This window comes from Aulonocara sp. 'chitande type north' Nkhata Bay, linkage group LG15 (genome assembly GCF_057382095.1).
Source record: "Aulonocara sp. 'chitande type north' Nkhata Bay isolate Kocher_YH1m ecotype deep benthic linkage group LG15, A_spYH_male_GT1.1, whole genome shotgun sequence".
NCBI lineage: Eukaryota > Metazoa > Chordata > Actinopteri > Cichliformes > Cichlidae > Aulonocara > Aulonocara sp. 'chitande type north' Nkhata Bay.
The window spans coordinates 26,659,110-26,682,041 of record NC_141358.1 but is presented as its reverse complement, the minus strand read 5'-3'; the positions used below and the strand labels follow the sequence as shown (position 1 = coordinate 26,682,041).

The 22,932-nt window shown below is 44.4% G+C and overlaps 1 long non-coding RNA gene across 1 annotated transcript; it reads left to right on the top strand.

Moving 5' to 3' along the window:
• The first annotated feature begins 17,015 nt into the window (after positions 1 to 17,015).
• On the top strand, positions 17,016 to 18,359 carry LOC147313227 (uncharacterized). The gene is made up of 4 exons (XR_015125178.1): positions 17,016 to 17,088; positions 17,378 to 17,601; positions 17,770 to 17,969; positions 18,091 to 18,359. It is a non-coding gene; the product is annotated as an uncharacterized LOC147313227 (long non-coding RNA).
• The last annotated feature ends 4,573 nt before the right edge of the window (positions 18,360 to 22,932 follow it).

The following is a 22,932-nucleotide window of genomic DNA, read 5'->3' as shown; positions in this document are numbered from 1 at the left end:
TCGCCCTCTTTCTTCGCGCTGGCTCATCTGTTGGAGGAGAACAGAGAGAGGGAGGGGCCCGGTCAGCACACAGACTTTCCTTTTGTACGACTCCCCCACCCCACCCCTCCCCTTCCTCCCCTTCCATGACGTCTCCGCTTGAGTTTTTTTTCTTCCTGAAAACCAGACCCCGCTCCGTCCTCTGTTTATTTTGGTTTTCAGGAATGCTGACCAATTTTCTCCACGTTTTCTCTCTGTTTTCTCTGTGACATTTTTTTGTAACCGAGCAGCAGGCTGAGGTCATCACAGAGGAGCAATTTTAAGACCCTCAGCGTAATCCCAGAGATCTGGCCGCACATTCCCACAGCGGGACAACAAACCGAAGGGATGCCAGTGACAATTACAGTCCTTACTGATTAATATGACCATCACCTTCCCCCTCAGCTCCAACGATACTCAGACCCACAGACGCAGCACATAGAAAAATCATTACACAAGTCATGTTTGATTGGAGAGCTGCTGAGATCTTTGTGTTAACTCACAGCAAAAGTAGATCAAAGCCTGTTGTACAAAAACCAACCAGAGAATCAAAGTGTGATGTTTATATTTCCAAACATGTGAAAAAGACTGTTTTCCACAGGAGAGTATGCCTCTGCCCACTCAACAGACTCATCACGTGAGCATGATCCCCAAACTGCCCAGAGATGCATCGCTTCAGTCTGCATGACAAAAACACTGTGTGAATGAAACGAGCCAACAGTTTGGGATCTAACAGCCGGCCTGTGTGCAGTGAGGCAGCAACGAGCTACTAACATCTGTGAGCAGAGGAAAGCTTTTTCTGTTTGAGATTATTATTAATTATTATTCCAAGATTCGTTTTTCCTGTCGTGTTTGCTCTGATTTCCACTGCAGCTGCACTCGTCAGCAGTGTCTAAAACCCCCCAGAAAAGGTTTTAGTCTTCTGCAGTGCGATAAAGAGTTCCCTGGACTTATTTCCTGAGTGAGCACGGGAAGGGTCAAAGGTCATGGTGGACTTGATTTTCAGTGTGTACAGACAGCTAGCTCGGGCAGGACGACACCCATCCTGTCCCACAGGTCAGGAGGAAGGACGGGGGACGAGAGAGGAGAGAAGATGACAACACAACGCATTGCTGGCTCCCAAACGCATCACTGACCTTTGACCTTTATCCACTGAACCGAGACGGAAAGTGGTGAAGAGAAACCTCGACAGCTGACAGATGAAGAGGGGCGAGAGAAGTTTAATTAGAGAGAGAAGAAAGGATTTAAGGAACCTCCCACCAGGTGTCAGTGTCCTGGAGCTTCATGAGCAAACACTCCGTCCGTCAGTGCTCCCTGGGTTGAGTCTGAGGAGGTCAAGACCCGATCAGATCAGAAAAATCGGATCAATCCGGCCTTCAACCGCCAATTCTTAAAGGTACTACATCTCACAGCACATGAATCTTCAAAGGACTAATGTTTGTGCTCATCATGGCTTCTGTCCTTTAAAATGTTTGTTTTAATCTGAAACAATTCATTAAGGGAAACTTTAGCTAATCCATCCACACACTGAGGTCTGAGCATCTTTGCTAACCTTAAACCCAATGGCACGCTATGAGGAAACAAGAGAATGATAAGGTCACTGTTTAGGATCTAAGTTATGGACATTTCATTTAAAAATCACAATAATTTCATGTTTATGTGAAGCTAAAGTGAGCCTTCAGCCATCCAGGTGGGTTAAAGCATAAAACACCCTCCAACGCAGAGGAGGAGCGACTATAAAGTCTTCTCAGAGACATCCAGCATCCCAGACTCCGAAAGATCTTTCATGGCTCATTTTAAGGCATATAAAAAAGGACTGAAGATGTTTTCTGGTTGAGGACACTGACAGAGTTTAGGACACGGAATATTTCAGAGGAATGACTTCATGACACCCACGTATGATGATGGTGGGCCTTCACCCATCACTCCCTCCTCCCACCTCCCCCTCCAGCTGGTGCTGTTTTGTGTCTTGCTCTTCAGACGAGAAGCTCTGAAAGGAGAAAAGTCTGCCGGAGACTTTTGTCTGCTTGTCCCATCGGCCATCTGCCGGCTCACAGGACGCCCCGCCACGGGCAACCTCTCACATTCTTCCAAAACAAAGATCCCTCTGACACCCCACCCCCCACACACACCCTCACCCCTCCTCAGGCAGGCGCACGGCTGCCATATTGGAGGAATTCATCAGATGTGCATTGAAAAGAATCTGATTAAAGTGCAGATTGAATCTCCTCTGAGTCCGTTTGGAGGAATGCCACCTGTTCACCAAACGCAGGTCCAACAGTTTCTTTATCTGGTACTCGTGACGAGACACGCAGACCCCACCCCCATGTTTACAGCTGAGCTTTTCGACTTTTGTTTTTACGTTTTACAAATGTAATTTTACTTTATGTTCAGCGTTCACTGTGATGGAAGCCAAAATGCACTGTACACACTTTCCAACGGCCACAAAGACACAAAGAAATTCAGGGAAAATGTCTCCTGACTTCGTTGGAGTAGAAAGAGAGTGAGACCTGTGCGGGTTTGTAGGTAGTAAAAAAAAGTTCTGCTTCACCATCAGCTGAGGATAAGCTGCAACCAAAAACTGTACATGGCTGCTATGAAGCCTCCTGTTGGTTCATGAAGTTCGCTTGTGAAGCTTCATGCTGGGTGTTTTAGCCACTGTGGATCTGACACTGCATACGGTTACAACCTGTCAGTCTCAAGGCCTAAATCCTCCCTTGGTGTTTGAGTCTAATGTGACTTTCACTTCCAAAATTAACTTCACTGAATCCACAGCTGGCAGGAAGAAGGCTTGAACTCACTGACCAGCTGTCTGTTTCTCTGTTTGCCTCGCTGATGATTGTAAATTGGCTGCAGGTGTGAATGTGATGGACAGAGTCTACTTTGTCTCTCCCACTGTGACATTTGCAATAGGCTCCGCCCCATCACCACCCTGAAATTATTGATTGACCAAAGTGTTTTTGAGCTCAAAGATCAGATAAGCAGGAGGCTCATCTTCTCATAGACTTGTGAGAGGAGTCCCCTGCTGAACTTTACACAGAATGCAGCATCGATTGGCTACGCCCATCTTTACGTAAAGTTGATGCTGCTTTGCTGCACGTGCAGAAACCCCCCCCCCCAAAAAAACTCATGTCTGCATTACAATCTACGATCAGAAACAGGACAGACCATGACCGACCTCAGATTCGGAGCTCCCCCACTGCCAGCTGCTGGTTTCCAGTTCTTCATATGTTCAGATCACTTTGGGTTTCTGGTGATTTTAACATGAGTCAGACATAAGTGAGTGAAACAAACAAAATGTCCTGCCAGTGCAAAAAGAGATCCTATGAAGGAGAATGACTCAGAGCGAGCGTTCCTGCGTTTAACATCACATGTTAGGCGTTTTCTTTTCCCCTCCTCAGTGCAGAGAAGCTTTTGTGTTGAGGCTAAGGGGACGCAGGAAACAGGAAGTCCAGATCAGCCGTAAATAGCAGGAAACTGAGACGGCTCCTGCAGCAGTGGATACACAAACACGCTGCAAACACTCAGCTTTTGTACTTGATATGCTGATCTTTGCTTTTATTAATCTTTAATGAAGTATAGTATGGACTTGATGAGAGCCGATAGATGAGCCTTTGTGTGGGAAAGATTAAAGAAAGGAAATGATTAATCAACTGATTATCTGTAGCAGTCAGTTTTTCTTCTTTCAGACACTCGGCGAGGCCATCGTGTTTATGAACCGACGGATGGGAAAACGAGCACCATCCATCAGGCCGCTGTTCCAGCGCGCATCCCGTGAAGTGAAAACTCAATGGTGTAATTCAAACTTGAATGAAAAACTGCGCTCATATTTTAGTGTCATTTTACACATGTTTATTTTCCATGTACTTTTCAGTCCAGTGGTCTCAGCAAAGGCCTTAAAAATGTGCCGCAACTGGCAAAACACACTTTTTCTTGCCAGGAAAATGACGAGGCTCCGCTCTGTGACTGCTCCAATATGAATCTAAAGTTTCAGTTTAACACAAGAAGAGGTGGAAATGCAACAAAGTGAAAATACTTTCAAGATAAAAAAAACTGCTCTTCTCTCTGACAGGTTGTTTGAGGTCCCTCGGTGCTGCAGTGCCTCTGAGCAGGCACAACATCCAAGAAGACGTTGTGCGTTCTGCCGCTGTTGCCTGCCAGCTTGCTTCTCCACGTCCAGACTCCTTGCTGATGGGCCCAGACTATGTACTGGGAGAAAAATGCTGTTAATGGTGGTGTAAAGCCGCCCTGATGGCGTGTCCACAGCATTGGACCGAAGCCGCATAAGACCCTGAGGTCAGTGGGTGCACGCAACCAAACATGGAGCATTGATTAAATGAAGCCGGAGACTTTTTAAATATTAAAACTGAAAATTTAAAAATTTGTTTGCATTTCAAGAAGAACCTAAATATAAATGAGTGTGGTGCTACAGAGGAAACGTCCTGACATCATTCACATCTAAAGAATTCATCCTCAGGAGATGAAGTTAGATCAGACTTGTTTTAACACGTTACTGATGGTCCTGGAACCAGAAATGGCAAACATGACTCCAGCAAACGGGCTTCCAGGCAGATTATCTGTTCTTGATTTATTACTCAACCCTCAAAGACCCAACAGTGTCTGAACAGCACCAGAGAAAGAGCTGAGTTCACAGAAAACTACAGATTTGTGGCAGCTGCTGAATTGTCACTGCTGATTGTTTCAGTAAAACAGGAGGTGAAGCTTTTAACAGACTCAGTTCCACACTGCTCACCATACAACCAAACTTCATTCCCAGTTATGTTTTCAGAGAAACACATTTACTGTGACGTGGACAGGAGGATGACGGAGACACTGAAACTACTCATCTGGATCAGGACCAGTTTAGTTTAATACACCAAAGGTAACCATGCTTGGGTGGGTTTGTGACAGTGTTGTGGTCAAACAAAGGCTACAGGCGGTTAGCGGGACATCGTCTGCATGCTGTAGCTGTGCACTGTCACCAGGGAGCAGTGCCGGAAACAAGCGATCTGTGTGCTACTCTTACTTTCAGAAGAGCAAAGTGTTAAAAACAATGAGAAGAGTCACGGCAGTCACCGCCTGTGCTTCTCCTGTTCACGCGAGCTGTGCCGTTGGTTCTCCAGTTCACAGACTTTTGTGTTGGTTGCAGGCAAACATCTACACAACTGGACACAAACGTAGCACCACAGACCAGCCTTGCGACTGGGATGTAACTTAGGCTCAGCTGAGTGATTTATTGATTGATAAGATATAATAATATTAATAATAATTCATTTTTGTAACGCGTTACAGGAGAAATACCTCAAAGATAACAAAGAGGATGCAGTTTGGATATGCGGGAACATCAGTGCCTCCACATCGGCCTCGGGATTTACTCCACAATGGAAGTTAAACTGCTTTCCCTGAGCTGCAGACTCACAATTCTTCTTTTTCTTGCACTTTTTTGGGATTAATTGTTCAGCACAAATGGGGGGTTGGGGGGTGTTTGTGGAGGAAGATGCCAAGGAGCAAAATGAGTGCTCCCCCCTCCCCATGGGAAAGCACAGAGTGAGAGTTCGATAAGGAGGAGGAGGGGGTTGGGCTGCAGCCGCTTTCTGTGCATCAGGGGAAGTGTGCCTGGAAGGGAGGGGTGGGTTTTTGGGAGGGCGGTCTGTTTCCTGCCCTGGCTGACTGGGGTCCTTGTGTTGGCTCTGTGGGCAGACGGGCGGTGGCCCTGGACTCAGGTGGGGTTGAGTGTTGGGTTTGGTGTGGTCGCTGCAGCTGCTTCCTCCTCTGGAGATCCTCAAACCTCCAGCAGAGCTCTGCAGATGCAGGTCTGATGGATCCCACATGCCTGTCACAGCCTGAAGTCTGCTCCATGATTCAGCTTCATGCTCTGAAACCAGTGAGGAGCTGGTGGTACGATCGCATCGACGAAGAGCTGCAGCAGTCACAGCACACCGACAGACCCCATCACTTCATTCATCAACAAACAAACAGCCAACGCAGTATGATCGGTGCAATCAACAAACAACAACACACACACACGCTCTGTCCACCCCCACTTCCCACCACCCACATTACCATCATGCCTGCAGCTGCTGTGATGGATTGATCGTCTGGCTAATGGTCGGTTAACTGGATGAAGCATTTGTTGGTGTCGGGGCAGCTCACAATACTCGGGCCATGCTGTAGAGCTAAACAGACAGTAATCAGGTTTGAGTCCAGATCAAATGCGGTTTCAGTTCAGCCGGCAGGAGGTTATCCGCAGGTCCTGAGTAAACGGCCGATAAATCAGAGTTAGCATGTCAGGCCTCACACCCCCATAGTCTTTCCTCCTCACAGAATTCAGCCAGTGTTTATCGAATACTTCTCCTTAAAAACATGAAGCTTAGTAGCACACTGCATGCTAACAATGAATGAGTTACAGAACAATATCTGTAACTCATTCATCAGACTGTAATCACTCTTTGTTCAGTATGTGGCTGCTCGAGCATCCAAGACTGACAGATTATCTGGACAGTGATCATTTTATTTTCTATCAGTAAGCTGTTTCTGCTTTGGACTGTCAACATAATTTTATTGATACCTGAACAGCAGGAAGAAGAAAAAAATTCCCACATGTGGGACTAACAAAGGTTTATCTTATCTTAAATCCCACAGTGATAAAATAAAACTTTGCTTTTTGGGACCAACATTTTATCCTCTCATTTTTTTCTTAAAAAAAAAAAAGTGCTGATCAAACATAAAAAGATGAAAGTCGAGAGTCTGACTTGCAAACTTCCTCAAACAAATGACATCTACAATAAAACAGGAAATAATAAACACAGAGGGAGAAAAGATGTATACGTTCATCTGGTTGGATGAGTTAAGGAAGCGTGCCGAGGGGCAGATGTGATTTCTTATTAGTAATTCATGGTATAAGATTATGTCTCTTCCTCCGGTTCAGTAATTAATTGTAACTGAGTCGTGGACATGTCATAAAAAAGCCAAACACAGGAACAGGAAGTGGACTTTTCATTGCTCAGGACCGTCGTCGTCTTGGCTCAAACACGATGATGCGCTAGGTTGGTCTCAGGCTGACCGGCTGAAGCTCTGGGTTTCTGGAAGATTGATACTTCTGACTGTAACTAATGACATAAATTTTCTTCTTTCATATTTCAACATTACTGCTGCTGAATTCAACAATGTTTTGGCAACTCAGGGCTTTCAAATCATATATCAGGGTGACTCCCGTGGCCCCCTGGGGACTTGCAGAGGCCCCCGGTTCACTTAAATGATCGAAATAATCCAAACATCAGTTGACTGGAAGCTGACAGCTGACGGCCTCTCCATGACCGTGTACTCAAGTGTGTGATGGGTGAACAGAAGATGTGTGTGCGGGCCTTTTAAACCTTTCTTCCTCCTACTTTGTCCTTCAGCGGGTGAACTCAGAGGCAAAGGGGGGATGGAACGGAGACGAGTGTCCACAGCTCGTCCTTTCAGCCGCCAGATGCTGCTGCTGCTGTGAAGGCCTTTTTCCACAAAACATCCATCAAAACACAGAAAAACAGAGATGAGAGTACAGAGCGACTACGTTAAACCTTATAGGACTTATCAGCGATTAGCGTAGCTGCACACAGTGTCCAGGAGGCTCATTCTAATCATTCAGCTTCAGACAAATTGAAGTAAAGAGTAAAAACACAGAGTTCAGCTCAGTGCTGTGGTGCTCAGCAAGTCAGAAAAGCTGCTGCTGGATTTTCTATTTTAAAAAGTTGAGTTGATGCTCAGCTTTCTTATCCTTCAATTCTATTTTCCTGCAGATTAAATGTGTCAGATTACTCTACGTGCAGCAGCAGCCACTGCCTGGATGGATCGTACCTGAAAGATGATACAAAAAACATCCTCATGCAGCACAACCTACAAAACCTCTGCGTGGTTAAATAAACCAATCAGCCGCAGGATGAAATCAGATGGTCTGATAATGTGCACACCCACGATAGGCAGCTAAAACCATCTCCAAACAGTCAGGTGTGCTTATGGGAGAAGGATCCTTGTGGTCCCGTAGGCTGTGGGGTGGCCTCCATGGATCCAGCTTAGAAGTACTCAATGAGACACTCATGCCGTAGTGTGTTTCGCACATTCAGACTGAAGCGATATTTTTAGATGCCATTTTCTGAGAGTTACTCAGAGAGCACGAGGACTTTAATAGAGTTTTATCACATCTGTTCATGTACATGGACATTTGATCGAGCCAATTTAAATGATTTGTCCTCCATTTTAAATTGCAGTGTATGCAACTTCTTTTGTTGTTCTGCAGCTAAATGAGTCCAGAGCAGAAAGGAGTTTACTTCTCTCCGGGGACTCTGAATGTAAAACCATCAGAAGCGTTACACACAGTCACGGTCCCGTACGGGCGATTTGGACAAAAAGCCTTCATTTAAACAACACGTGCTGTTTCCCTCGGAGATAAAACTGCAATTAACTCCGACTGAAAGGAAGCAGTAGACTCAAAGGAGACGAAATGACACTGAATGATTACGTTGGTCACAAAACCCTCGCTGGGTAAAAGGAGCCATATGTTGGCAGCGGTACTCTGAGCCAAGAGTTTGCCAAGAGGCGGAGATGTGATGGAAACAGACTGTCGCCTAAGAGCAACAAATCAGAGTTCTGATGATGGTCCCGTTTATCGGCTGCATCGTTCACCTTTAATTGGTCTGAGTCAGACTGCAGATTCTTCAGGTTCACATCAACCTGCAGACAAGTTTGTGCAACGGCAGGACACCTGGCCAGGAGCAAAATTACACCCCCACACACATCGACAAACAGAAATTAACAGGATTCAGCGGTTAGACCAAAGTTCGTGTCAACAGAGCCCGACCACAGAGTAAACAGAGGCTGAAGGAGCAAAACAGACGGCATCTGTTAAGCTTCAAATCTACATCTCGATCTGCATCTAAATATACAACCATGAGGGGCAGGTGCCAGTTTTTATTCCATTTAAGTAAAGGCACGTCATTAGGAAAAGTGAAAACATTCCAAAAACATTCCAAAAATCCAAACGCAGGAAAATTCCTGGATTCACATCAGAAACTAATCACTTCTTCTCTGGCTCAGAGGATGTTTTCCAGCAAATCTCACTGAAATCTGACCACGACAGAAACCTGATCCTCCCTGGTGGAAGCGATTTAGGCTGTTTAATCCAGACCTGCTGAAGGCTGATGGTTCATGTGGTGATGCTCTGCAGGCTCTGTGGTAAACAAGACCTCTTTATATCCACCGGGAAAAACCCGGCATACGGCTGCTGTTTCAGGGGGCATAGGACATGTACTAGTTTCTTTGGGGAATAACTTCAGAATCCATTTGTCATCCACTGGGATCTTATCTTGGCTGTTGATCCAAATTTACCCACAGGCTCATCAATTACCCTCCAATAGCTGCCTTCTCAGTAATTCGTGTATATGTTAAATGAATATCTCTCTGTGTGTAACACAGGAATGATTAGTTTCACATAAACATAGCAGTTCACACAATCAGGACATCTTCAGCTTCATTCATCTGTTATAAATAAGGATTTTACTCCTAATTATTCATTCTGTATATAGTTGTAACAAAATTGCAGATACAAATTTTGGTGTCTGTTAAGTTACGTAAAGAGATGCTGAACGCAAAACAAACAAAAACAGAGAATTTTACATTGCATTCACAGGGAGATGATGAAATGTTCATAATATATATGAAAAGAATTAGGACTTTATAAATCTTTTTACAAACATATAGATGTTAATAATCGCTGCACGTGTGACGATGTTCATGCAAACTTTATTCTGATGGCCGTCCTGTGAATGAGGGACTTCTGTGCACACTGAGATGTTTAACCTGAGCTCAATCATTTGAGTATGAATGTGAGTGCTCCTTCTGTGAGCTCTCCTCAGGGTTTTGCTTATATAGACAGTTTTCCTCATTTTTCAGCTTTAATTTTTCTTAATTATTTTCGTTTAGCTTCTGATTTCATCTGCTTAGGCGGCACTGATGAAGGTGGACTTGCATTTATCATCTGTTTCTCTCTAAATGCGGTCCACACCCAAACCGACCATGACATTGTTTCATTGGTGCGATTACGTCAAACATCATATCTGATAGGAACAACTGCCAGAACACAATTAAGACTACAAAGGAAAAAAAAATTATTTTTCAAATCTCTGGCTGACACCTCCGCCCTCAGCCTGCTCTCCACAATGTTTGTGACATTTAGATGTTTGGTGGAGGCCGTAGAAGGACAATGTTCTCCTTGTTGTCTGTGATTGAAGAGCTTGTGTACAGTTGTAAACAAGCACAGCGTCCTTTAAGTGCATCTAAGAGGAAAACCAGAGAAAGGAGTGTTTGTGTAAGAGCAGGTAAGGCTGTGATTTACGGCTCTCTGTGGTTTGTTTCAGCCGGGTTTGGTTCTTGGAGGTCGGAGCCTCTGAGCATCAGAGGAATGTGAAAGCTTGTACAGTAAACTCACTGAGGTGAGCAAAGACAAACGCTGCAGCTGCGACTGCTGTGCGTTGTGTTTTCGGGCCTGTTTTGTGGGCAGAGTCATGGAAATGATCCTGATGTGACTGAGCAGCCAGACCGAAGCTGAGAAAACACCTCTGACACCGATGCAGACCAAAGACGAGCCGACACAAAGAGGACCGAGGGAATCTGCTGAGCTGACAGTTTGTAACGATGCTCTGAGGTCTGACCCAAAACCATCAAAGCATCACGGAAGGGGTTCATCACGAAGCGTGGACCATCCAGCTGATGTTTCTTGAAACACTTATGACGTTCATGGTGTAGCCCTCCAAGTCAGTCTGTGCGGAAGCCTCAATTCAATTCAGTTTTTTGTGCTGACTCGCTGATTTTTATACAGTGCCAAATTATAACAAAAGTCACCTCAAGATGCTTTACATTGTAAGGTAGAGCCTTCAATAATACATACAGAGAAAAACCCAACAATCATTTGACCCTCCTATGAGCAAGCACTTTGGCGACAGTGGGAAGGAAAAACTCCCTTTTAACAGGAAGAAACCTCCAGCAGAACCAGACTCAGGGAGGGGCGGGGCCATCTGTTGTGACCGGTTGGGGAGAGAGAAGGAAGACAGGATAAAAGAAATGCTGTAGAACAGAGACAGAGATTAATAACAAGTATGATTCAGTGCAGAGAGGTCTCTTAACACACAGTGAGTGAAGAAGAAACACCCAGTGCATCATGGGATTCCCCCAGCAGCCTACACCTATTGCAGCATAACTAAGGGAGGATTCTCTCTCAGTTTTATCTGAATTTAGAAGCAGAGCATTAGAGGTCAAGAACTTAGCGACGCTAGATCCAGACTTCAGGCTGACAGCTCTCCACATGGTTGACTTTGTGAAACATTAGCACTGCGTCGCTTTCTGTGGCTCATCACTGCAACAACTACCAATGGGAACAAAGAATACTGTCAGAATGTCATCTACGTCATCTACACAATTAGTTTGCACCATCCAGAAGCCAATCCTGTTACGAGTAGGGATGGGTATCGTTTAGGTTTTATCCGATACCGGTGCCAAACCGGTACTTTTGAAACGGTGCCAGTGCTTAAACGGTGCTCGAACCGGTGCTCAAACCGGTGCTTAAAGAATGGAGAACACAAAATTGGTCCAAAAACCTCTCATGTTCAGCTGTTTTTTTGTAAAAAGATAACAATGTTAGCCTTTTCTGCAGCTATATGGGATTTATGGCATCACTCTTGGCTGGAAGCAGTGCTTATACAATTGAAAAAACACAAACTTTGTCCAAAGACCTCTCATGTTTAACTGTTTTCCACTTTTTCTTTGGTCATTTTAGCCTTTTTGTCCAGGGTGAAGGGAGAATCTGCCATCAAACAAGAAGACAGCCGCATGTAGCTATGATGATGTTTGCTAGTTCACCTTACATGCATTAATTTAATAAGTGGTTAGCCTACTCAACGTAAATTACACACGAACAACATTACGCTACTCACGCAGAGAAGAACGGCTGCTGCTGCCATCATCATCCGTCATCATTTCTGCTACACTGGCAGGGCTAGGGGCCAGGACTCTCCTCTTCGTGTTTTTGGGGGATGTTGCTAACTCCGGGTCCGATAACAGGCAACCCACCCGCAGTAGATGTGCTCGGTGTGAGGTCTCGCAGCAAGCTATCAAATACGGCGCATTTCTCAGCTTTTAAAAAAAAAAACGCTATGAGTCGCCAGGTGTTTCGTTCGGATTTGAAGTGTTACCTCCTTTGACAGTATCACAGTATCAGCTTAAAGCACTTGTTGCAGGCTGCTGAGTTTGCATATTTTGCTGTGAAGTACAGCCAGACTTTTGACCGCTTCGCCTTGGGCATTTTTAATCTGTAGCTCTGCTCTAAAAGAACGTACGTACCTGGACCCGCCTACTATCCTCGGAAACGTAAAATGATTGGCTAGAAGTGTATCACAGCTCAGGAAAAAAAAGCACCGAAATAAAGCACCAAAATGTGCGCTGCTTTTCGGTCTGGTTACTACCGTTTATGTCAGAACCGGTACCCATCCCTAGTTACGAGTTCAAATGACATAAAACAACAACACAGCAAACTAGTGGAAATGGTTGACTAATGAAATGTAAGCTATTTCTCTGCAGGCAGCAGCATGAATGCATTTTAAATGGTTTCATTTCTTAAAGGCTAAAGAAATTTGTGCACTTGCTTTAACTAATTGTCCAGAAACAGTCATATGGCAGCCCAGAGGAAAATAAAAGGACCAGATATTCAAATAAATTCAAGGGCAGAGTCTAATTTGACTGACAAAACTTTAATTTGGGTACAGTCCTCGCAGTCAGACGGTAACTTCAAGGAGGACCTGCTCAGCTGTCTTATCAGAGGCTGACACTTTCTCACCTGTCTGAACCAAACTGGCACACAGAAACAGATTCAATCAGGCGGAACCACCTGTTCAGTTTTTTGAATTATCTGTTTTTTATTTGCACACACAGGTCTTGTGTCTCTGTCGTAGAAACGCTACCTGCACAGCTACAGCTTCGGGGACGTGAAGCAGCAGAAAGACAATAACAGCACAGCGATGAGGGAAGGTGGCGAAGGACAACAGTTTCCCGACACATACATCAACAGATCGGGTCACCTACACTCAGTCACAACAACATCACACAAACCCTTTTAAAACCTTCAGAAACACCACACAGGAACCAGAAACCTGTTACTATCATGTAATCTTCAGTAACTGAATCACTGCACTGTGAACACTAACGCTGAGGAGTTCAAGACAGTCGAACTCGTTAGACAACATTTCACAGCCAAGCCTGAGAAACAGGACAGTAGCTTTTCAATCCGGATGAGTGGATGTTCAGGTCGGCTCAGGATTGCCAGCTTCCTGCTAAACAGACCTGAAGACAAACTGCAGCAACATCTGGCTGCAGCTGCAGGAATTTCCTACCCTGCCTGTAAACATTGTGACATCAGAAATGCACTCAGACACGCACAACACAGGACATGCTGATTTCCTCTGAGCTGCACTTGATTCGAGCACCTCTGAAGGGTCAAACATCCCATCACATGCTTCCTGTCCTGATGTCACCATACGGACATGGCAACCTTGGTGAAAGAGAAAAATACACTGCTGGAACAAAGACTCGCCTGGACCATTATATTTGTGAAGTCACAGTCTCCGTTCCTGCTGATAATTTTCCAAGGATTATTCCTAAATGCTGATCAGTTTTAAGCCTGGTTTCCAAAATGGCTTGCAGATATGCAGCAACCACAGGCACTCAAAAGCAGCTCTATTATTGCAGCCTGTAGAAGATCTGCCAACAGGACACACAGGGCCAGATTTACTAAAGCAGCACAAACTGGACTTTGGCATAAAATCAAAAAAGGAACCGTCAGTATTTTCAAAGAGAACAATGTGATAAGTGGTGGGAATGAGAGCTGATTTACAAACCTTTATGACACACAGTTTAACACTAATCACTCAGATATTTAACACAGAAAAAGGTCTTTTACTGTGCTTGATATTGAAATGGACTGACTGTTTTAAATCACCTGTAAAACTAACTACGCCTACAAGCACTATTCACAAGTTTAGTTCATCTGGCTCATGAAAGAGAGTCAGCCAATCACGTGGGCTTGCACTGAGCTCAGCTGAGCATGACTCTGGGGTCTGTTCAGTCTCTGTCTGTCATCCTAAAGTCAATTTTTATCAAACATCATCAAATCTTTGAATCTTTGAATCTTTTTGGATACATGGTGTACATGTTTTCAGCCAGGAGCCTCCAGGCTGAATGCTGGGAGAACATAAACGTCCCTCAGCAGGTAGACATGGTTGGCTTAAAGTTGGGAGCCACCCTGTCCAAACACTGTTGGAGGAACAAAAAGGTGTGACTCTGAGACTTTGTGTTATTTACTTAAATGGTGTCCAAAAGGTGATTCTGTTCATCTGGAAGTAGCGCCCACTGAAGGAACAATGGGCTCCCAGCCCATGTGGGCTGATTTCAGTCATTATGCAAATGCACTGTTTATAAGATTTGGGGAAACCTGCAGTCAGCTGAGACTGAAGAAGTCACTTGGATGAGTGACGAAACGTTTCTCCCACAAAACGCTACGTCCAGATGAACAGAATCAACTTTTGGAGATTTATTTTCCTGGATGATTGAGAATGCATCAAGACATACTTATATGATGGTTGTTGTACTCTTTGCTTACTGGAACTTATTTAACAGCCACCATAATTAAAAACACACCAAACATGTTAAATCCTGAGCAGAACCTGTTGTCTTACATAAGAGCTGCCCCGAGCCAGAGAATACCAAAAGGGCGAGAGTCACCAGAAACCACAGGCAGCCGAGTGCCGACTCGCTTTGCTTGTTACACAACAGTTGGAGGAGCCGGAGCTGGAAAACAATGAAACATGGAGAGAAACTGGAGGAGGAGAAAAGATGGAATAAACCGAGCAACAGTGAAAATATAACGGGAATATTACATAAATGAAATCACAGGCTTTAAAAATTTACACGGTTTCATGGTTCAGTGGTCGATAAAGCCTCCAGCCCTAATGATGTGAAACCTTCCCATGAATCCACCCTGCATTAAAGCTTTTATTTTGAAGGAAATCACTTATTATTTAGCTAACCTATTTAACTTATTATTTATTTATGGCTGCAGGCTGAAAAAGTGGCGTCTCACCACAAAGTAACTACCAGGAAAATCTGCTTCAGTGGTTTGATTTCTGTTTCCACACCAGGCCCAGTGAAAGTGTTTGACAAAAAAAACCTTCCTGTTCCTTCACAGTAAACTTCCTCAAGCTGCTTCGCAGTGCATGAACTTCTGCATCAGAGTGAAAGATCAGCCTTGTGTCTGAACTGGATTCACTGAAAATAGAAAATAAACTTTTACAGCTCTCATTAAAACAAACAGGAGCTTCTATCCTTACATATTTTAATATTTAGTCCAACTTTGGAGGCTGAAGAATGAAGCTACTAACTGTGGAGCTTTGCTGTGTGCAGCTTCTTTTCAGCAGCTTTTGTTTTTCACAGCTGGGTGGTGATCAAGACCCGGATACATCTGGGAGCTTCACCAGTCAGTCAGTATACCGTCACTAACCAAAGTGAATTCAGAACCTGCTGAGCAACAACGGAAAACAGCCTGAACAGAGCCAGCAAGACAACGACACAATGCTCGAAAGCAGTGGAAACAAAAGCCACAACACATCAGGACTCGTTTTCCTGAAGAACCGAAGCTGGAAGGACGGATGGAAAGATGTGTCCAGGATATAGGAAAGAGGATAACTGGATATATGCTTTTCCAATCCGTACAAATCCTATATGAAGACAGAGGAGTTTAAAGAAGGGCCGGGGCTCTGCATGAGTCTTTTTATAAAAATGTAAGAGAGGAAAAAAAGGGACCTGGGACCTTGTGCACCTGGTGACCTGGTGCACAAAGAAATGAAAAACTAGAGTTCACCTGATGGGTCTTCCCAACAACAGTCACACTTCCTTAGAAAGTAACGAGGTACAAAAGAAAACAAAAAAAAGTTCATCATAAAACAACTGAAAACAAAAACAAAATACTCTGGAGTAAAACTTCATGGGTGCCATCACCATGTAATTTAGGGTAAAGCCACAAGTATCTGAACACTGAGTTTCTGTCCTGTCACAGCTAAATGTGACTGCGAGCGTTTTTACTTTCACACAGACGTTACTGACTTCACGCCAAGTCCACTTGTATGACTGTGGACGGGGAGGGCCAGCAAGGGCAGTTTATCATGATGTGGGAAAACACACACAGAGGAAGGGAGAGAGAGAGTATTATGTGAGTAATTGGAAGCAGCTGTGGAGGGAAACGCTGTTTGGTTGGAAGCTGTTCTGAGAACAGCAGCAGCAGGGTGATGTAACACAGTGACAGCCACACAATGCTAACACAAAGAGGTTATGGGGCTTTTATACAGGAGCTTTTTAAAATCTGATACCAAGCAAGCACTTTGGCGACAGTGGGAAGGAAAAACCCCCTTTTAACAGGAAGAAACCTCCAGCATAGTGGTATCCAAACCCAGGCCTTGAGGGCCAGTATCCTGCAGGTTTTCGATGAGTCCTTGATCCATTACAGCTGATTTAATTGGCTAAATGACCTCCTCAACATGTCTTGAAGTTCTTCAGAGGCCTGCTAAAAAAGTAATCATGTGATTCAGGTGTGTAGACCCAGGGTGAGATCTAAAACCTGCAGGACACCGGCCCTCGAGGCCTGGAGATTAATAACAAGTATGATTTAGTGCAGAGAGGTCTTCCTGAGCCTGGTTCTGCTGGAGGTTTCTTCCTGTTAAAAGGGAGTTTTCCTTCCTGCTCATAGGGCAGGGGTGGGCAACTCCAGGCCTCGAGGTCCAGTGTCCTGCAAGTTTTAGATATCACCCTGGGTCAACACACCTGAATCAAATGATTAGTTCATTACCAGGCTTCTGGAGAACTACAAGGCATGTTGAGGAGGTCATTTAGCCATTTGAATCATCTGTGTTGGATCAAGGACACATCTAAAACCTGCAGGACACCGGCCCTTGAGGCCTGGAGTTGCCCACCCCTGTCATAGGGGGTCATATAATGGTACGTTTTTTCTCGGTGTGTATTATTGCAGGATCTTCCTTACAGTATAAAGCACCTTGAGGTGACTGTTGTTGTGATTTGGAGCTGTATGAAAATAACACTGAATTGAAAAATCCAATAACTGTGAAGTTTACCTGTTTAGAAATGGAGGATGAGTTCTCAGATAAATTTTAGTTGGCCTGGACGCAGAAACAAAGCTAACACCTCTTATATGTTTATATTATTATTATTGTTATATACATTATTAGAAGAAGCTGAAGCCTTTTGACTTTCATGGGTATCTTTGCAGCCATATTTGGAATTTCATTCATATTACAGGATTCTGCTCCTCGTCATCAAGCCCACCACAGCGGTTCCCATTTCACGGTCATGTTGAGATTTTCCACTGCCGTCTTCACCCTCAGCAGGCCGACCAAAGCCTTTCAGACAGACGACTCCTGAAATTACAGCTGCAGGCACCCAACAAACCTCATTATCACGAGCTGTACTATTACAGTTTCCTCCATCCTCCAAGTAATCAAAGCATGATGAGTGTGTGTGTGTGTCTGTGTGCGTGTGTTCAGCGGCCCCTGATGTTTGTGTTTATTGTGTTTGGAGAGTGATGCTCTGTGATTCAGATGCTTGTTTGATTCTCAATTCAAAAATTTTCTCCAAACTGCGTCTCCTTTGTCTTTTGTTCAGAGACACTTTAAATCGTCTCTTTGCTCCAGTAAACTGGAGTCTGAGCTGTTTGCAGTCCACTCTGAATGGGTCTTTTCGTGAGCACTGCCCCACACTCAGCTGAGTCCACAGCACCGCAACCAAAGCCACAAAGTGGGAAAAAAAGAAGCAGCAGCGGTTTCTGCCAAGAACAGCCCCGGCCTTGTTAAATTCAGGTTGAGGTATGCTGGCTGACAGCTCCGTCCACTTTCTGTGTTGACGCTGAAGGCCACAGAGCTCGAACAGATTTAATTCAACAGCACGTGAGCCTTTATGACGTTCCTACTTCTTTGCTCTCCTCAGACTTGGAGCCAGCAGGAGGTGCTCGAGTTGGTAAGACTGTTCTAAAACTTTAGAAAATGAAGACAAACATAACTGAAAATGAAAGAAAGATTCAGATATATATGTTTCATTAAAAAAAGAAGCATCTCGACTGCAGCCGCTGTGTCTCTGCACTCCAACGTCAGTGAGAAAACGGGCAGACATAAACCCACAGAGAAATTTGGATGGGCCCTGCTCTAACTGGAAAGTGATCAACATCATGTTAGGATTCTTAACCATTGCCTCATAGAGTCATTTAACACCACAGCTTCACAAACAAAGCAACTGAAGCAACAATAAAGCAATAATGTTCTTAAAAAATTATAAACTATCAGGATCTACTCATTTAAGATGTTTTTGGGTAGTTGGAGCTGCACTTTGGTCTTTTGGCCTTTCAGTATTTTATTCTGGATTTTCTGTAAGCTCTCAGCTCTGACCTTCTTAAAAGGCTACTCATTTTTATATTTTTATCCAGTGTTGATTGCAGTCTTGTGCTCTCGGTGTAAAGAATCTCAAACATCCAGCTGAACCTCCTGCCCGTACCAGGACGACAATCATGGTGAATATGTGATCCAATTAGATTTATTATCCTGGAGCGGCTTCACTCTGTGGTCTAACGGAGTTCTGCTTGGCTGAGGCGGATCTTATCAGCTTGGTCTTGTGCCTCGTGTATGAACAAAACCTCTCAGTTGCTGGACACTGAAAACTAAACAGCTTAAAGAAAGAACAACAGAGCGGCTGAGCCTATCGCCTGTTTCCATCGAGCAGAAAGTGGTGGTCTTGCACGACAACGTGGAGGTTAATTAGGTGGAAAATCCACTGCACATTCCAGCCGAACACAGACACCTTTTTTCTTTGAATCATGCTTGGTGCAGCAGCAGTGATCACAGCAGCTCGTGACCTGAGCCACAGCCTGCTTAAAAACTGCAGAGAGAAGCAGCTTTAAAGTTCTACCAGGTGTTTTCAACTTTAACAAAAGCAGGAGTTATTGTGTGTTGCTCTGATGTTGCACATATATGACTAAAATCATGACTTAAGTGATAAATGTGGATTATTTTTGTCTGCTCTGGTTCCCACTTCAGTTTTTGAGATATAGAAAAACATGGAGATACACACTTCGGATGTATATTGAGGAAAAGAGCAGGAAATCCCTGCAACATCCTCCATCTGTCCCCCAAAATTAAATTCCATCGATCGTTGTTTACATGGAACGTCTGTTTTAAGTCAGACTGGAAGAAAAACAAATGAACTGCCTATAAACTGAGCAGCTATATTTACTGGAGGATTTCCCCATGGACCATTGTAGTGGAGGCTGCAGGTCATCTCAGTTTGATGGCCGGGTGTATCTACTGGACGTGGAGTTCACAGATGAGAAGTTTGTGGAGTTGGAGGCAGAAAGACAGCAGGACATCCTGCTACTGTGCTGCTCAGAATTGGACCTGCTGATGGAAGAGTCCTCACAGATCTGGAACTAAAACTGCAGCTCTGATTAACATGTCTGTCACTGTAATGGTGATGTACGTCCCCATAGTCAGCCAGGAAAGGCCCATCAGTGAAGGCCAGAAAAAAAAGTTTGCTCTTGTCCGGGATGTGTAGTCTGATACGACCTCTGCAGTTAACATGTCGATCTTTGAATATTACACAAACACTGAGTGGAGGTGTTTGTGTGGAGCACCCACCCAAAAACCTGATGTGTTTGTTCAGTCTCCAACATCTGAAATGATTCATGCACTCTGATACATGCTGTTTTGTGCAACTCATCTCCCAACAGACACAAATTAGCCTGACAAAAAGCAACGCAGAGACGTATTAATGGACAATGAAGCAGCTGAAACTGAATCATCAAAACAAACAAACAAAAAAAAAAACAGGCATAAAAACACAAAGAAATCTTGAATCTCTCAGGTTTTTACAGTTTTCTCCAGGTTTCGAGGAGCAGGCGTCCGTATCTGTGTTTAGAATGCAAACAGGAACAAATACGTATAAAAACAAACTCCAAAGGTGCATCTGTGAAGTGTGATGTGAAGTTTTTTCTTTCATGACTGAAGTTGACAAAGACATAATTCTGATCCACATAATTCTGGGACACTGACTCTCTCCATCAACGGACCTAAATCATTATCACACCGAGAATCTTGCCATCTTTCACTGACTATACACTGACTCTCATTAGCACACAGCAGAGCCTAATGATGCTACTCTGTATTCATTAACATGCTGTTTAGATGTCATGTGACATACGGACAGCCAAGACCAAACACTCGACTGACAGAGCATCGAGCTCAGTAAAATCAGGTTCTATTGTTGGTCAGAGACCTAGGCTGATCTCTGGCCTCCCACATGTCACGCTGATCACTGAGGTGTTTCAGTTATTGATCTCTGAGGCCTCCATAGGGGATCAGTGTGGCTTTTATTCTTACTCATGCTGAACAAAACATCCTCCTTCTAGCTTTGGACTGACCTCCTTCTTTCCTCACTCACAGAAGCTGTTTTTATTTTACTGGTAGAATCTGTTTGCAAAGAAATCCTGAAATCTGTCTACTATTCAAGTCATCCATCGGTTTGTAGAGACTTTTAGAAACGTTATTTGCAGGGTAGGGAGGGAACGTTCCTGGCGTGATGGCACCACATTCGTAGCAATAAAAACGTGAGCTTTGGTTTCCTCCAAATATATTTTGGTTCTGGCCCAAAACGCTGTGAAAATATTGGTGTGTGTATACAGCATGTTCATTTTGGCATGACTTTGGGCCTGCAGCTTCCACAGTGGTTTTCTGGACAGAGCGCTGCAGTGTTCGACCCGCTGGGGCGTTTCCCCGCCACCGCGCTGCCACCTGAGCCGCTCGTCTTACAACACAAACAACCACAAACCAGGTCAGCGACAGCGCAGGAAACTCACCAGCAGCCATTCCGTCAGGAGGGCAGAGAAGCACGCAGCGCCAGGGTTTGTTTACAGCTTCATCTGCTTCACACTCCTACAAGAAGTGTGTAAACTCACTGATGTGTGAAACTAATCACGTCTGGCTTGACCGACTGCAGACGTGCGGGGTGCATCATGCCAAAAACTTCTCAACACTCCATTTTAAAGTTTGGGCTCATCTTAATGCTAGAACTTGTGATAATATACATGTCTGCATACCTGTGGCCACTGGATGTCATCACTAAACCCAAGTGTGTGTGTGTGTAACTGTGACTGAGGATGAATCTGAGCTAACACCATGTCTGAGTCGAAGTTTAACTGAGTCGAAGCTTTGGTGCTGCTGATGGGGAAGACCCATCATTTATGATCACAGCTGTGACATTCATGTTATACACCAACATGTGTTCAGAAACTTTACAACACTACACCCACAAACCAAAGCCTTCATGCGTACCTGCTTCAGAATAAAAATACCAATTTAGTTTCCTGACAAGAACACCTGCTGAGCTTTGAACTCCTCACAAACACACAGGTGCTCACCTGTGCAGGACCACATGCAAGACTCTACTGCGAATACCTGAGCTTGCTGAAATGTGTGCACCTGAGGTCTTATGTTGATGCTGCTGCTTTTAAAAAAACAAAAGACATCACAATTTCATTGTTTAACAATGACTATATTGAAGATCAGTGAATAACAGCACAGGTAAATGTGCCTTTTAGTTTAAGAAGATGCAGTTCAGCCAAAGTATGTTGTAAATAAAGTTTTCTACAGAGATTTTATTCAAATGTTTTTGAGAGATGCTCTGTTTAATATGCTGCTGATAGTCTGCTGCTGTTTCAGAAAGAGAGATCACAATGGAGACCCAGCATGTCCGTCTGCAGCCGTAAACGCATGATGTGCGAGCGATCCAAGCAGCTTTTGGATTCAGAGTTTAGGTTTACAAGCAGGATGGGCCCCAGAAATCCATTATACTGATGAGGGGCCTCAAAAAGACAAAAGCATGAATATGCGTGTGTGTGTGTGTGTGTGTGTGTGTGTGTGTGCGCGCGCACGCGCGCGCGTTTTCAGGTCCTGAACTCTCCTCTCTGGAGGTTTTGGGGGCACTACAGGACGCCACTTACCCTTTAATGAGCCTGCTCTTTAGTTTGTGCCTCACACACACACACACGCATCTGGTTTGCTATCCTCGTGGGGACATCCCATTGTCATAATGCTTTCCCTAGCCCTTAACCCTTACTAAACCTAACCATAACCTAATTGTAAGCCTGACACTAAAACCACATTTTGAGTGTGAAAATTGCTTTCAACCCCGAGGGGACCTGGATTGTGGTCCCCACTGAAAGTCCCCACCAGTATAGTAAATGTCAGATTTTGGTCCCCACCAGGATAGTACGCACGCACGCACGCACGCACGCACGCACGCACGCACACACACACACACACACACACACACACACACACACACACACACACACACAACAAAGCCACCACAGGGGCCTGCTGGGGTTTATTTAACAGGGTTTCCCCTAATAGATAGATAGACAGCTGTTGGATTTCACGCTCAGTTTCCTGCTGTGAAATTCGGGGAAACAACAAGTGAAGAAAGGCTGTGGATCATCAGGAATTTAATGAAGAAGAGTTTGTGCAATATGTTTTAGGCCACATGAAGAAGATGGTAATTTTATGACATATAAAATAAGTGTAATAAGTCTTTCTTAATGCGCCACAGCGGCTTTGATGTTAATTACGGCCCTGACATGGACACAAACCGCAGTGATACATCAGTCCAACGATGTGAAGAATGCAAATATGTGGCATTCTGTGCTTCTGTATCTGAAAAGTAAAGACCATCTGCCTGCATTGTTTTTAATGGCCTACAGGGGGCAACTTCCCTGGTTATAAAAAC